The sequence below is a fragment of the Mesoplodon mirus genome (assembly GCF_964341445.2).
Source record: "Mesoplodon mirus genome assembly, chromosome: 2".
Classification (NCBI taxonomy): domain Eukaryota; kingdom Metazoa; phylum Chordata; class Mammalia; order Artiodactyla; family Ziphiidae; genus Mesoplodon; species Mesoplodon mirus.
The window spans coordinates 182,996,662-183,009,405 of NC_138977.1; the positions used below are offsets into that span (position 1 = coordinate 182,996,662).

At 45.2% G+C, this 12,744-nt stretch overlaps 1 protein-coding gene across 1 annotated transcript in view; it reads left to right on the forward strand.

The window, feature by feature from the left end:
* Positions 1–12,744, forward strand: part of WDFY4 (WDFY family member 4) — a 294,420-nt gene that overhangs the window by 160,982 nt on the left and 120,694 nt on the right. The window lies entirely within an intron of this gene.

Sequence of the window (12,744 nt, forward strand, 5' to 3'; positions counted from 1 at the left end):
TTGAGTCATGTGTACTCAGAGAGCCGTAACCCACAGCTCAGCAGGAGATGGGTGTGTGGGCGCAGCAAAGGGGGACAGAAGTGTTGGTGCCATTGTTGGGAGACATGGTGGTGGATCCTCTTGACCATGTGGGGCTGAGCTGTTAGGGTTTTCTAGTCCATGTCTCTAAAGCTGCATATCAAACCATCCTAAAACTCGGTAACACTGACAATAATGTTTTTGTGATTGTGGATGCCGTGGTGAGGAATCTGGAGCACAGCAGGGGTTGGGGGTGTCTCAGTTCCCTGATGTCTGGGGCCTTGGCTGGTATCATTGGAAAGCTCACTTACTCACACATCTGGGGGTTGCTGCTGGCTGTAGTCTGAGACCTTAGCTGGGAATGTTGGCCGCAACATCTACACATGGCTTCTCCATGTGTCTTGAGCTTCCTTACAACCTGGTGGCTGGGTTTTAAGGGATAAATTTCCATAGGGAGGGAGAAGGAGAGAGAGAAAAATGGAGAGAGACAGAGAGAAAGAGAGAGAGGTGGAGGCCACATTGCCTTCCTTGACCCAGCTTTGGAAACCACGCAGCATCACCTCTGCTGCAGTCCTTTTTGGTCCAGAAAGGCACAGAGTTCTGCCCAGGTTCATGGGGAGGGCAATAGATTCTACATCCTGGTAGGGAAGTGACAAGGTTCTTCAAGAGCCCATAGTACTGGAAATATTGCTGAGGCTCTCCTTGGAAAATACAGTCTGTCATGTATTCTAATGATGTGGTCACCGACTTACCTTCAGAGGCAGAAGGTGGTCATTCAATAGGCATGGCCTTAGGCCCAAGAGACCTTGGTTTGTGATTCACTTAACTCCCCTGAGTCTTTATTTCCTGACTTGCGCAATGGGTCAAATAACTGTGGGAAACTGTGGGAAGGGATTTCCCAGGGAGTGGGGTAGACGGTTGACAGACACATTACACATTCGAACTCTGCCCGTGTAACTTTGGAGATGGAGGTTCACTCCAAATCCCACGTGCTCAGCATCTGGGCCCTGCTGCCACCATAGGTCTGTTGTCCACTGTGGTCAGTGTCTGATGGGGAGAAGAGAGGATACTGGCAGAAGAGAGGAGTGAAGGGCTGCCTGTAAGTGCCCAGACTGCCAGGAGAAGGGCCTTTCTTCTTTCCAAGGTTCAGGAGCAATAGGCTTCAGGACAGATGGAGAAAGAGCCTGAAGACAGAATGAAAGACAGGAAGTGAAATTGACTAGGCTGGCCGGCCCCCTGGTCTTCAGAGCTGAGGGCAGGCTGTGTCTTCAGTGCATTGGCTTGTGGAAGACACTACTCCTTAAATTTGTCCACAGACTTACTGGCTGACTGAATGAATAACTGAGATCTCGTGCCAGTGACATCACACAGCTATTATTAGTCCCATTTTATAGATGTGAAATAGAATCTGAAAGAAAAAGTCAAGGTCTTTGAAGCCAGGAAGTGGCGGAGTGGAGACAGGATCTTCATTCATAGTCCCTGCACTTCTGAGCACACCCTTAGGCAACTCCAAAACCTCTCAGAGCCTCAATTCCTGAGTTTACAGCTGGGAATGTACTCTGTTTACACTGGACTATGTGGAAGCACTTGGAAAGTGCAAGTGCTTTACAAGATTCCTATATAGCCCTCTCTGCCAAGGGCAAGACAAGACCATCTCACACTTGGTACAGCTGCACCTAGCACTGGAAGCAGGAGCATCCCCACTTGTGCCCAAGCACTTGCTCCTGACCAATGCCATTTGTGGCAGGAGAGGTCCAGCCCCTCTTCCCTGGGCTTCCCCGGAGCATCTACTCCTTGACCAAGTTAGCATTGTTCCCAGGAGGTCAGGTCAGTCTGGCTGGGCAGCTGTGGAAGGGACAGCTGAGACACTGGGCATGGACATGCATTTTATGGGAACCCCTGTGGCTATTGATGCTTTGTCTTGCCAGTGGCACCCCCCCCCCCACCCCCCGCAAGGTCACTGTCACTGGCACAGTTCAGTGCCTCCGAGTCCTGGAGAGATTTGTTGAGAAACAGCCCATCTGAAAGAAGTTTGAGTAAACAGCAATGTATGGGGCCATGTAGGTTTATAGATGGCTTATAACAGTTTGCTCTTGGCTCACATCGAGAGATCTGGAAGAAGGAATACTTGAAGTTGTCTGTCTTTGGTGAAGGCGAGCTGCTGAAGATGTTGTCTTCTACATCAGTTGAGGTCTCATCCATCCATCCATTTATTCATTCATTCAACAGATTTTATTAAGTGCTTATTCTGTACCTTGCTGTAAGTACTGAGGTTACAGAAGAGAGGAACACTGACATATTTTCTGCTTTCATGGAGACTGCATTCTAGGAGGTGAAGATAGACAATAAAAAGATAAATACATTTGTAAATGTTGAGGTGCTAATTGCAATAAGGAAAAGTGGAGCAGGATAAGTGGGAGAGGGTGATGAGAGAGGTTCTGGGCCACTTAGATGGAGGTGGCCAGAAGCCCTCTCTGGCAGGGAGGTGTGAGAGCAGAGAAATAAGGAAGGACAGGAGCCTTGTGACTCTCCAGGAAAGAGTGATCAGGCAGGGAGGACCACCGGGCAAAGGCACAGAGGCAGGAGTGTGCCGGGGGTTATAGGGCAGCAAAGGCCAGTGTGCTTGGACTGCAGTGGGGAGAGGACAACCTTGGGGGACGTCTCCCTCAGCTGTTAACACCAGGAAGGACTGTGCTTTTTCACAGCAACTCAAACAGCAGAACTTCTGACACCATTATGTTTTCCTCTTTCATTTGGGCACTTGGAAGCCAGAGAGATAAGCGTGGCCCAAGTGGTGTAACTGCACATGCCCAGTGGGATAAATTTCTGCAAAACACGTGTACACACCCACACATATCTCTCCCTGGCCTCTTCCTTCCTCACTGAGCCCCATTTTACCTCCAACCTGATTTATGTATCTTTTCTCCAGCTTATACTGTCTTATGGAATTTTAAAAGACAAATTATTTTTGAAACAAAGTGGACTATGCTTTAATTAAAAAATTAGCTGCATCTTTACTGAGCAGCATCTCCTACCAGTAACTCAGTCTGGGCTGGGCACAGTGCCTGGTACATAGAAGGTTCTTAAAGAATGTGTAGGGAGCTGCACGGAGCCCCCCCACCCTGCTTTCTGTGGGATGAAACTCACTAGCCTTCAGAGCCCGCATCCATCACTCATCCACGCGAGATGCCTTTGTTGCTAACAGAAGGCACAACTTCTCAGGTACATATGTACACTGTGATGTCATAGGATAAGAGCATCAACTATTTGCCCTGGGGTCTGTTTAATTATTTTTAAAAATTAATTTTGATTATTACAGCTGATTACACCTCGGTGAGCAATGTAATTGATATTTTCTAATGTATCCCAAGGAACATTTTGTATAACACGCTTTTTGTTGTTGAAGGTTAAAGACTCTGTTATTGGTTTTTCCCTAAATATGCCCACATCATTAGTCCCTCCAGTGAGAAGGTCGCCATCTGGAAAAAGCAGCATGGAGACATTATTCAGGCACAAGTGCATGAAATTGGTGTTTCTGCATCTTCTGTCTCTCTTCTGGAAAGAAGGGGCTTGTAATTAAAGGAGCTGGTTTTGGAGGAAACATTATTCATTTGGTGTTATTCCTTATCATGTCAGTGGCTGACAGCTCTATAGCACTGATAAATTGTTCCTTGGAGTGAGACACACGATGTACAATTCCTCCTGCCTTTTACCTATCTTCATTTTCAGTAGAAAATGTTTTCTTCTTGGCAGGTGAGCTGAACTTTGAGGCAAGGCTGATATATAGACGTTATTTCTTCCTTTTCTCCCCCTGACTCCCATCACAGTCCCTTCTGGGATCAAAGCGTGAAGTCATCGTCTCTACCAGGGTAAAGGCTGTGGATGTCAGCCTGTGGGACAGAGGTTGGGACCTTGGGCTCCCTTGAGGTTACCACAGGACAACTCAGGGTGTCCAGGAAGCCACTTCATCATGCCCCCTTCAGCTTGGAGGGATCCAGAGCACACACTCTTGCCAGCCATCCCTCTTCGCAGCAGTAGGAGCGGCTTTGCTCATCCGCTCAGCTTCAAACTTTCTTGTTTAAAAACAAGTTGAAAAAACATCAACCACCAGTGTTTGTTTCCTAGTTTTAGCAGACACACCTTGGCAATGTATGATGTTAACGTTATGGGAAACCAGGTGAGGGCTGACGGGAGCAGGAGTCCTGTGTAGTAACTTTATTATTTTTCTGTGGATCCAAAATTATTCCAGAACATAAAGCGTGTCACCCTGTTGTTTTTTTTTTTTCCCAAACATCAGCAAACAGAAAATGGGCACATGGGACACAGGAGCCAGAAGTCCGGTGGGAAGGGGTTGTGAGGCCTGTGAGCAGGGGGATGGGCAAAGCGGCTGCAGGTGGCAGGATGGGCATGGAGGCAGGTCAGGGCGGCACTGGGGCCCATAGGTCAGGGGTTAAGCAGGGGAATGGCACATTTCTGTTTGTACAGGTTAGATTGGAGTTTAGGGCTCTTGGGGGAGTGGACAAGCTGGGGGCTGTAGCATCATTCAGGTGGGAGGTGATGGAGGCAAGGCAGTGGTTGGAGCAGTGGAAACCAAAGAATACACAAGAGAAATTGTTTAATCAAGGTTGGTGTGAGCAAAAAAAAAAAAAAAAAGAGGGCCACCAAAGACAGAGGCCCTAGCTCCGGGGCTCTTAAATCAGGCCACGAGAAGAGAGTGTGCCCAGGTATAGGAGGTGTGGGAGGTGTGTGATTCAGATGGTTCTGTGGGGCTCTGCAGAGAATGGGGACCAGAGGGTGGACGCTGAGAGTACAGGGCCACCTCTACCCTGTAAGGAGGTGGGACCCCCTCTGGGGTGGGGGGCACACAGCCACCTGACCCCGGTCTTGTTCTGCGAAGTATGAGCTAGATTTCACCCCACCTTCCTTCTGTGTGGACAGCTGTTCATGCAGGGGCCATGTGTGCCTCACCTGAGCAAACTTAGAGGGTTTATAGAGGAGCAAAAGCCGGTGGAGCAGGGCCAGGTTCTGTGTCTGCCACGTTTCCATGGCCTTTGGAGATAACTGAGCAAGCTTCCAGTTGCTGTCTTCAAAGCCATACATTAGAATGTTGACATGGCTCATGTAGGGAAGCCAGGGCCAGGTGAGAATTAACAGAAGGGGATGAGAAGGCACCCAAAGCCAGAGGGTCGCACACTGCAGTTGCTAAAATACCAAAGACAGGTTTCTGCAAGAATTTTATGTCTGCTTTGGCAAGAATACGAAAGCACTAAACATTTACTCCAAGGCCCCATGAGGTCCTCTAAGGGCTGCCCTATGGGCGAGGCCCCCACCCACCCAGACGCACAAGAGCCTCCTGCAAAACCAGCAGTGCCCATGCCTGGGGGCCTTGACGATCTCAGAGACTGGACACTTGAGTGGGCAGGATGACCGTGGACCTGCCACTGGGTACTTCCTTGAATGTGTGCCCAGGCCCACTATCACTCACCCGCAGCCACAGAGCAGCACTGCCCCTGGTGGAGGATGAGATGCTGGCTGAGACCAGCCATGGGGTGACAGCTATACTAAAAGCAGCCTTGGCTCAGGTCCCTGGCGAGGAAAATGAGATTTTTGACCATCTGCTCTGAGAACTTTACCCATTATCCCTTTTAAAAATCATTGTGGAAATTTTCAAACAGATATAGAAGTAGGGAAAATAAAAAATGAATCCCCATGTATCTATCCATCACTTCCACAAATTTCTATTCTTGGCCAATCTTGTCTCTTTTCTATCCCTACCCGCTTTCTCCCTCTGCACAGAATAATTATGAAGCAGCATCCCAGACATCATATCATTTCATGTGTAGATGTTCCTGTATACTTATTTTCTCTTTAAAGAAGTCATGGAACCCAAATAAAAATTGCAGGGGAAGCAAACATGCAGAATTGGAAGTCTTGAGCAGTCACTGTGGGAGTGATCAAGCTGCTCTTGGTCTTGCTTTCTGGCGTGTTTGCATTGGTCTCCTGCTGCTGAGAGATTTCGGTCTTGCTGAGGCTGAAGGTGCAGTGAGTCCCTGAGAATCCCACTCCCCTGTTTCAGGAAGGAGGTTGAGGTCTGATGGGATACAATGCTTTCCAGTTCAGTGTTTGGCACCTCTGTGTCCAGGGATGAACAGCCCTTGAGGTGAAAGCCTCAGATTTCACTCACCTGGGCAAAAGGCTCATGAGTCAGGAGCACCCCAGGGCTAAGAAGAGTTTTTTGAAAATAGAAAAGAATGGGCTTTGAAATGAAGGGGAAGTAAGTGGTGGAGTTGAGAGGACCAGCCAAGGAAGTCAAAAAGCAACTATGAAAACGGAAGTTAGAATTCCCAGAGATGTTCTACTGTAAAAGAGTTATAATCAAAAATCTTTAAGAAGGTGTAGGAAAATTTAAAAATCTGAAATTTAGAAGGTCATCACAGGGACTATTTTTACTTAAACTTGTAAATTCAACATGATGTTGGGCAAGAAAAAAAAAGACTTTCCCAGGAGATGAATGTGCCTTTAAGAGAGATGTTTGGAAGCAGGTAGCCTAAATTTTGGGGAAAATGAAGATGCATGAGAACTTCTAAAATTGAAGGGGTGAGAGGACCCAGAGATTGGTGAGGTCTTGATAATACGTCCTTGCTGTAGGGCAGGAGGGCAGAAAGACAGCTTATGTCAGCAAATCAAGGGAGGAGCGGGGCTGGCGGGACAAACCATTGCAAACCATGGAGAAAAGAGTGATTCAGAAAACCTGCAAACACGGACTTTATGAGAAATCGCAGTGCTGTGTTGTTGGAAAACCCAGTAGTGCTCTGTGGGGGGAAACGTCGTGTGAGCCAGTAATTAAATGGGACTCTCTATTAGAGGAATAAAACCACTCAGAAATGAATGAAAGTATAATTTTTAAAAAGACTTTGTAAAGTATAAATCCCTCTACTGACGTGAGCATTGTTACTGAGATCTTCTACTAAATGGAATCTTGGTTTTCTTAATTGTGGTGGGCGAGGCTGCCAATGACACTTTCCCTTGATGCTTTTCCCGAGATTACTGACCCTAAAAATAATGCCACTCTCCCCAGCCTGGCCTTAGAGCTCTTCATGGTGTGTCTGGACTAGGATTACTTCCAGAAGGGACTTCCATCACGCTCTGGTTGTGGTGGTATTCGAATGCAAGAAAGAAAAAAACGGTGAAGTCCAGTATCTTATTTCTTAAACCTCTGAAGTTTCCTTCTTCACTTCAACTGAAAGTAAAGTCTGTATATCATGTATCGTAGCCCTTGGTCATGCAGACAGCTGTGTTCCAACACCATATGCAGAATGGAGCTTCCCAGGGCAGCAAAGCATCCTGGTGGTGGAGGTGAGAACACAGCAGTGTAGGGTCATAGAAATGCAGCGAGGCCAGGGCAACGGGTGTGTGTGTGTGTGTGTGTGTGTGTGTGTGTGTGTGTGTGTGTGTGTGTGTGTGTGTGTGTGTGTGTGGCCAGGGCAACGGGTGTGTGTGTGTGTGTGTGTGTGTGTGTGTGTGTGGCCAGGGCAACGGGTGTGTGTGTGTGTGTGTGTGTGTGTGTGTGTGTGTGTGGCCAGGGCAACGGGTGTGTGTGTGTGTGTGTGTGTGTGTGTGTGTGTGTGAATTAGCCCTTTAGGTTTCCTTCCAGTGTTCTGGGCACTCAACCAGGACACTCCCTCTCATTATCTCTCTTCTTTACACACACACCCACACATCCCATTCTTAAAACAATTTATATTAGAGCCCAAAGGAAGGACATGGTTTGAACCAGAAACTCCATACCACAACTGACTATGGACTGGAGGTCCCTACAGCAGGGGATTTGAAACAGCAGCCCCGTCACCAACACAATGTTAGTATCCACAATGAGGGGGAAGGACAATATCGGGCTGATGGAAACAGTGGCTTTTCTTTTTCCATTTTAAGAGTCTTAAACATTACTAGGCTATCACAAGCCCTTGTTGCAGGAGTTTGAAAAATAGAAGTAAATGAACAAAGCAAACACTGATACCTTTAATGATGTTTCTTTACCAAGTGCATCATTTGTGAGACAGCTTTATCTTCATAATAGAAGGATAATTAACATCACTAATTATCTAATTAAGTTCATTAAGCATCCACCAACAGCGCACCGTGAAGTTGACATTATGTTCTACTGTCAACAAATGCTTTTGGTTTCTCAGGAAGTAATTAAAATGTAAATTAGCATGCGATTATATGCAGAGGGGAAGTTTTGAATCAAATACTCATTTCAAAACTGCTTAGAGCAAGATAGTTTTTGGTTTTTTTCCTTCAGTAAAGCAGACTTTTTGCTATTAATGGTATATATTAAAGTTGCCATTTGTTGTTCAGTGTTTGAATCATTGCGAGGTTATATGCTGTATGACAGAGCTTTTAGTTGATATATTTGCTATTGTGCTTTGTGCTTTTGTGCTTATTTGATCATTTTATTTAGCATGTGTGTTTGTGTCCTTTGTGTTGAACAATATCACAACCAATTTTTTTTTCTGAAAACTCTCTGTAACTTAAATTCTCTAGCTGAGCTGGCCCTTTAAAGGCATTTTAGGTCAAATCTTTCAATGTATTCTTTCCATCAGGTTAGGCTCAGGGAATATCATCAGTTACTTGCTCAGAGCAGGTGTCCCTACACACACAGGAAAGATGGAAGCTGCCCAGATCAGACTTGTGGTCCAGCCGTCCTTGGTTGCAAGTTCACATTTTTCTGCTTTCTTAGGGCAGCCCCCTGGTTTCTGATGAATTATTATAACTGGAATGGGCGTGTTGTAGTTCTAGGTACAGTAACGTCATTGGGTTAGAACCCTTCCTGAAACATCACAGTCTCTAGACATTTTCTGGAAAAGAGGCTCCCAAGACAGAAGCCACCATGCCCAAAGCCCAAAGCTTTCCTTCTTCAAACAGTCCTAATGGAACCCTGGAATGCCCATCCTTTATTAAAGCTTACAGTTTACTGCAAGATCTCAACGCTTGTGGTGCCACCTCTGCCATCTTCTCCCTTGAAGACACTGGGTCATTTGAGCATCTAGCTGATGTCACCTGTTCAGTGGGGAGGAAAATGTTCTGCTCATGATATTGAACCTCTTCAGTCACTTCTTGGATAATATTTTTCAGGGATGGATTTAGCTGGTGCCAGATCCAGGCCCCTAAGTTATGTGGGGACAAGATTTCAGATACATGCAGAGACAAATACAGTGGCCTAAGAGAGACTGTCTCTTGTCCTCTTGAGAGGATCAATGTCAGGGCTTGGCCATGAGTAGAGTCTGCAGAACCACTAGCTACTCATCACTGTGGGTGCAGACATCGCTGTAGTCCAAGCAGAGGAGAGGCTTGTGTCCTGGGGTGGGTGGGGGCAGACATCATTGCACAATGACTGGTGGTGGATTGAGGCCTGCTGGACTGTGGTGAGCAGTGGCACCACTCCGAAAAACTCACCTGCACGGGACCAGGGCTCTGCATAGAGAAGAGCAGTTTAAGGTGGACCCTGACTTTTGTCCAAGCTCTGCTGGCAAGCTGTGAGCTCTGGTGTGGTCTGCATTGATCTGGGAGAAGGGCACCGTCTGTCCAGAGGGGACTCCTTTTTCCAGTTCATGCAAAGGACAGTGGCTAGGCTAGCAGAGACCCTGACCTGACCAGGGGATCCTTCTGCTAAAATTGCATAACAGTGACCCTCTCCTAATGTGCAGCAAGTACCTACCTCAACTAGCACATAGAATTTCTCTACCAGAATTTTCTTCTCAACTGTTTACTCTTTTTTAAAAAATTTTTTTTATTGGAGCATAGTTGATTTGCAATGTTGTGTTAGTTTCAGGTGTACAGAAAAGTGATTCAGTTCTACATATACATATATCCGCTCTTTTTTAGATTCTATTCTCATATAGATCATTATGGAGTATTGAGTAGAGTTCCCGGTTCTATACAGTAGGTCCTTGTTGATTATTTATTTTATGTATAGTAGTGCGTATATGTCAATCCCAATCTCACAGTTTATCCCTCCCCCCCTTTCCCCCTTGGTAACCATAAGTTTGTTTTCTACATCTGTGACTCTATTTCTGTTTTGTAAATAGGTTCATTTGTACCATTTTTTTTAGATTCCACATATAAGCGATATCATATATTTGTCTTTCTCTGTCTGACTTCCTTCACTTAGTATGACAATCTCTAGATCCATCTATGTTGCTGCAAATGGCATTACTTCATTCTTTCTTATGGCTAAGTAATATTCCATTTTATATATGTCAACTGTTTACTCTTAAAACTTAACGTGGTCTACACTATCATGACTTATTAAGGATGCAAAGTCCGCACATAAACGCATATTTAATACTGACAGTAACTCAGTTCATCCCATGGCTGGCTCATGGTCCTGCCTCCTGCTGGTCGCCATAACTGACACTAAGGGATGGCTCCATCACAGTGCTCCACAAAAGCACAGGTGCCACTCAGCCACCTTGGAGCAGCCCAAAGCCAGCTCTCTGAGTGTACTTTTGGTCATTCAGCCTCACAAGAAGTGGGGTTACAGTTGTTTTGTTTTGGGAAGCAAGATGATAGCTTGAAACCTCTCCAAGAGAGCAGGCATTGGGGTTATGGAAGTTCCACAAGTCAATGGAATATTCTCAACATAAGGTCACAACCACTGCCCATTGAAAGGCACATCGAATCTAACTCATCTTTTGAAAAGTTGTTAGGGCTGAATGTTCAGTTTCTTCTCCAAAGACAGAAACATCTAGTCTGAAAAGGTTAGAAAAGTTTAACTAGATCTTCTCACCTCCTTCTGCTAGTTATTTACTGATTTTCTTTCCTTTCTCTTCTATAGTATTTTATTTTATTACAAAATCAGGCTGTGTTTATATACACTATATTATGGCTGTCACTGAGGAATATTTCAGAGTAACTCCAGGTCCAAGTCTTCAGCTCAACCCACAGTGTTTTAAGGTACATAAATTACTTCATCATATGCAATTCAACAACATATGAATTTATTGAAGACATAGCAGCCCTAAGAATATAGAGATGAGTAACACATGACCATATATTTAAAGAATCCTTGTAGTCTGGTTATTTATCTCCCTAGCTAGATTATATTGTATCTAAGAAGAATTACAGTAGCTGGGTTTCTGAAAAAAAAAATGTGTATAGGTCAATATTTTGTAAATTAAAACCGATTTGAAATTAATTTAGGAACTTGGCAACTTAAAGAAATCTGGGTTGAATCCTTTTGAAAACTGAATACAGTCCTTTACTTTGAAGGCCTATTATATCCAGGTATCTATTTTGAGGTTCAGGTTTTTATAGATTAGATTTCCTAATGTGAGGTATACCCGCATTCCAAAAACTAATGTGGTTGGGTACGGTATCATCATTCCAGGAAAGGCTTTCAGTTTTTAAAAATTGTGACTTATGGCTAGGGAAAACACATTTTTTGATTGCTTATTTCTCTAAATTTGAATATTTAAAACTTAAACGTATCCATCGATGCAAAAACGCTTTAGAGTTCACAAGACAGAAATGTCCCAAACTATATAAATGATAAAACGGCACATGGTCCTGGAGTGGAGAATCAGTCTGGGGCCCTCCCAAGGCACTGCTGCCATTCACAACCACTAGGTCCTCACTCCCAGATCGGCCGCGAGGCGCCTGCCGCGTAAGTTACAGTCGTGTTCTCGCCCTGGGACCCATCTATTATGAGAAACCATTTTGGTTAATTAAAACAGTCTTTCAAAGTCTCAGAACAGGAAGTTCTGAAATTTTCTTCTCTCCGCTGTTGTCAGTGGGGGTTGGTGCAAACTTGGCTCTAGGCCTGGCACAGAAGGGAGGAGGGCCTGAACCTGGAGGAAAGAGTGAAGACAGCCAAAGAGCGTGTGGCAGTCCAGGCCTGGGGGCCTGGGAGGCCGCTCATGGGTCCTTGGGTGTTAGTGTATCTACTAGTACAATTAGGAGTGATAGAGGGAGTGGCTGAGCCTTGTGTGTCTGATCAATTGTTCTTTTCTTTTTTTTTTTTAACATCTTCATTGGAGTTTAATTGCTTTACAATGGTGTGTTAGTTTCTGCTTTATAACAAAGTGAATCAGTTATACGTATACACATGTTCCCATATCTCTTCCCTCTTGCATCTCCCTCCCTCCCACCCTCCCTATCCCACCCCTCTAGGTGGTCACAAAGCACAGAGCTGATCTCCCTGTGCTATGCGGCTGCTTCCCACTAGCTATCTATTTTACGTTTGGCAGTGTACATATGTCCATGCCACTCTCTCACTTTGTACCAGCTTACCCTTCCCCCTCCCCGTATCCTCAAGTCCATTCTCTAGTAGGTCTGTGTCTTTATTCCCGTCTTGCCCCTAGGTTCTTCTGACCTTTTTTTTTTTTTTTAGATTCCATATATATGTGTTAGCATACGGTATTTGTTTTTCTCTTTCTGACTTAACTTCACTCTGTATGACAGTCTCTAGGTCCATCCACCTCACTACAAATAACTGTTTCTTGTAAATGGTTCCTGACTCATGGACTTCTATGTCTGGGAACTGCTGTATGGGTTGGGGGACAGACAGATGAGGCATCTGCTCTCAGTTTGGGGAAATAGACTGTAAGCAAAAGGGAATAGATGAGAAAATATTAGCTACTGTGACGTAATCTGAAGGCAATAGATGATATGCTGGAGACTGACTTGTGATTGCCATAGGTTGGAAGTGATAATAAAGCTGAGAGG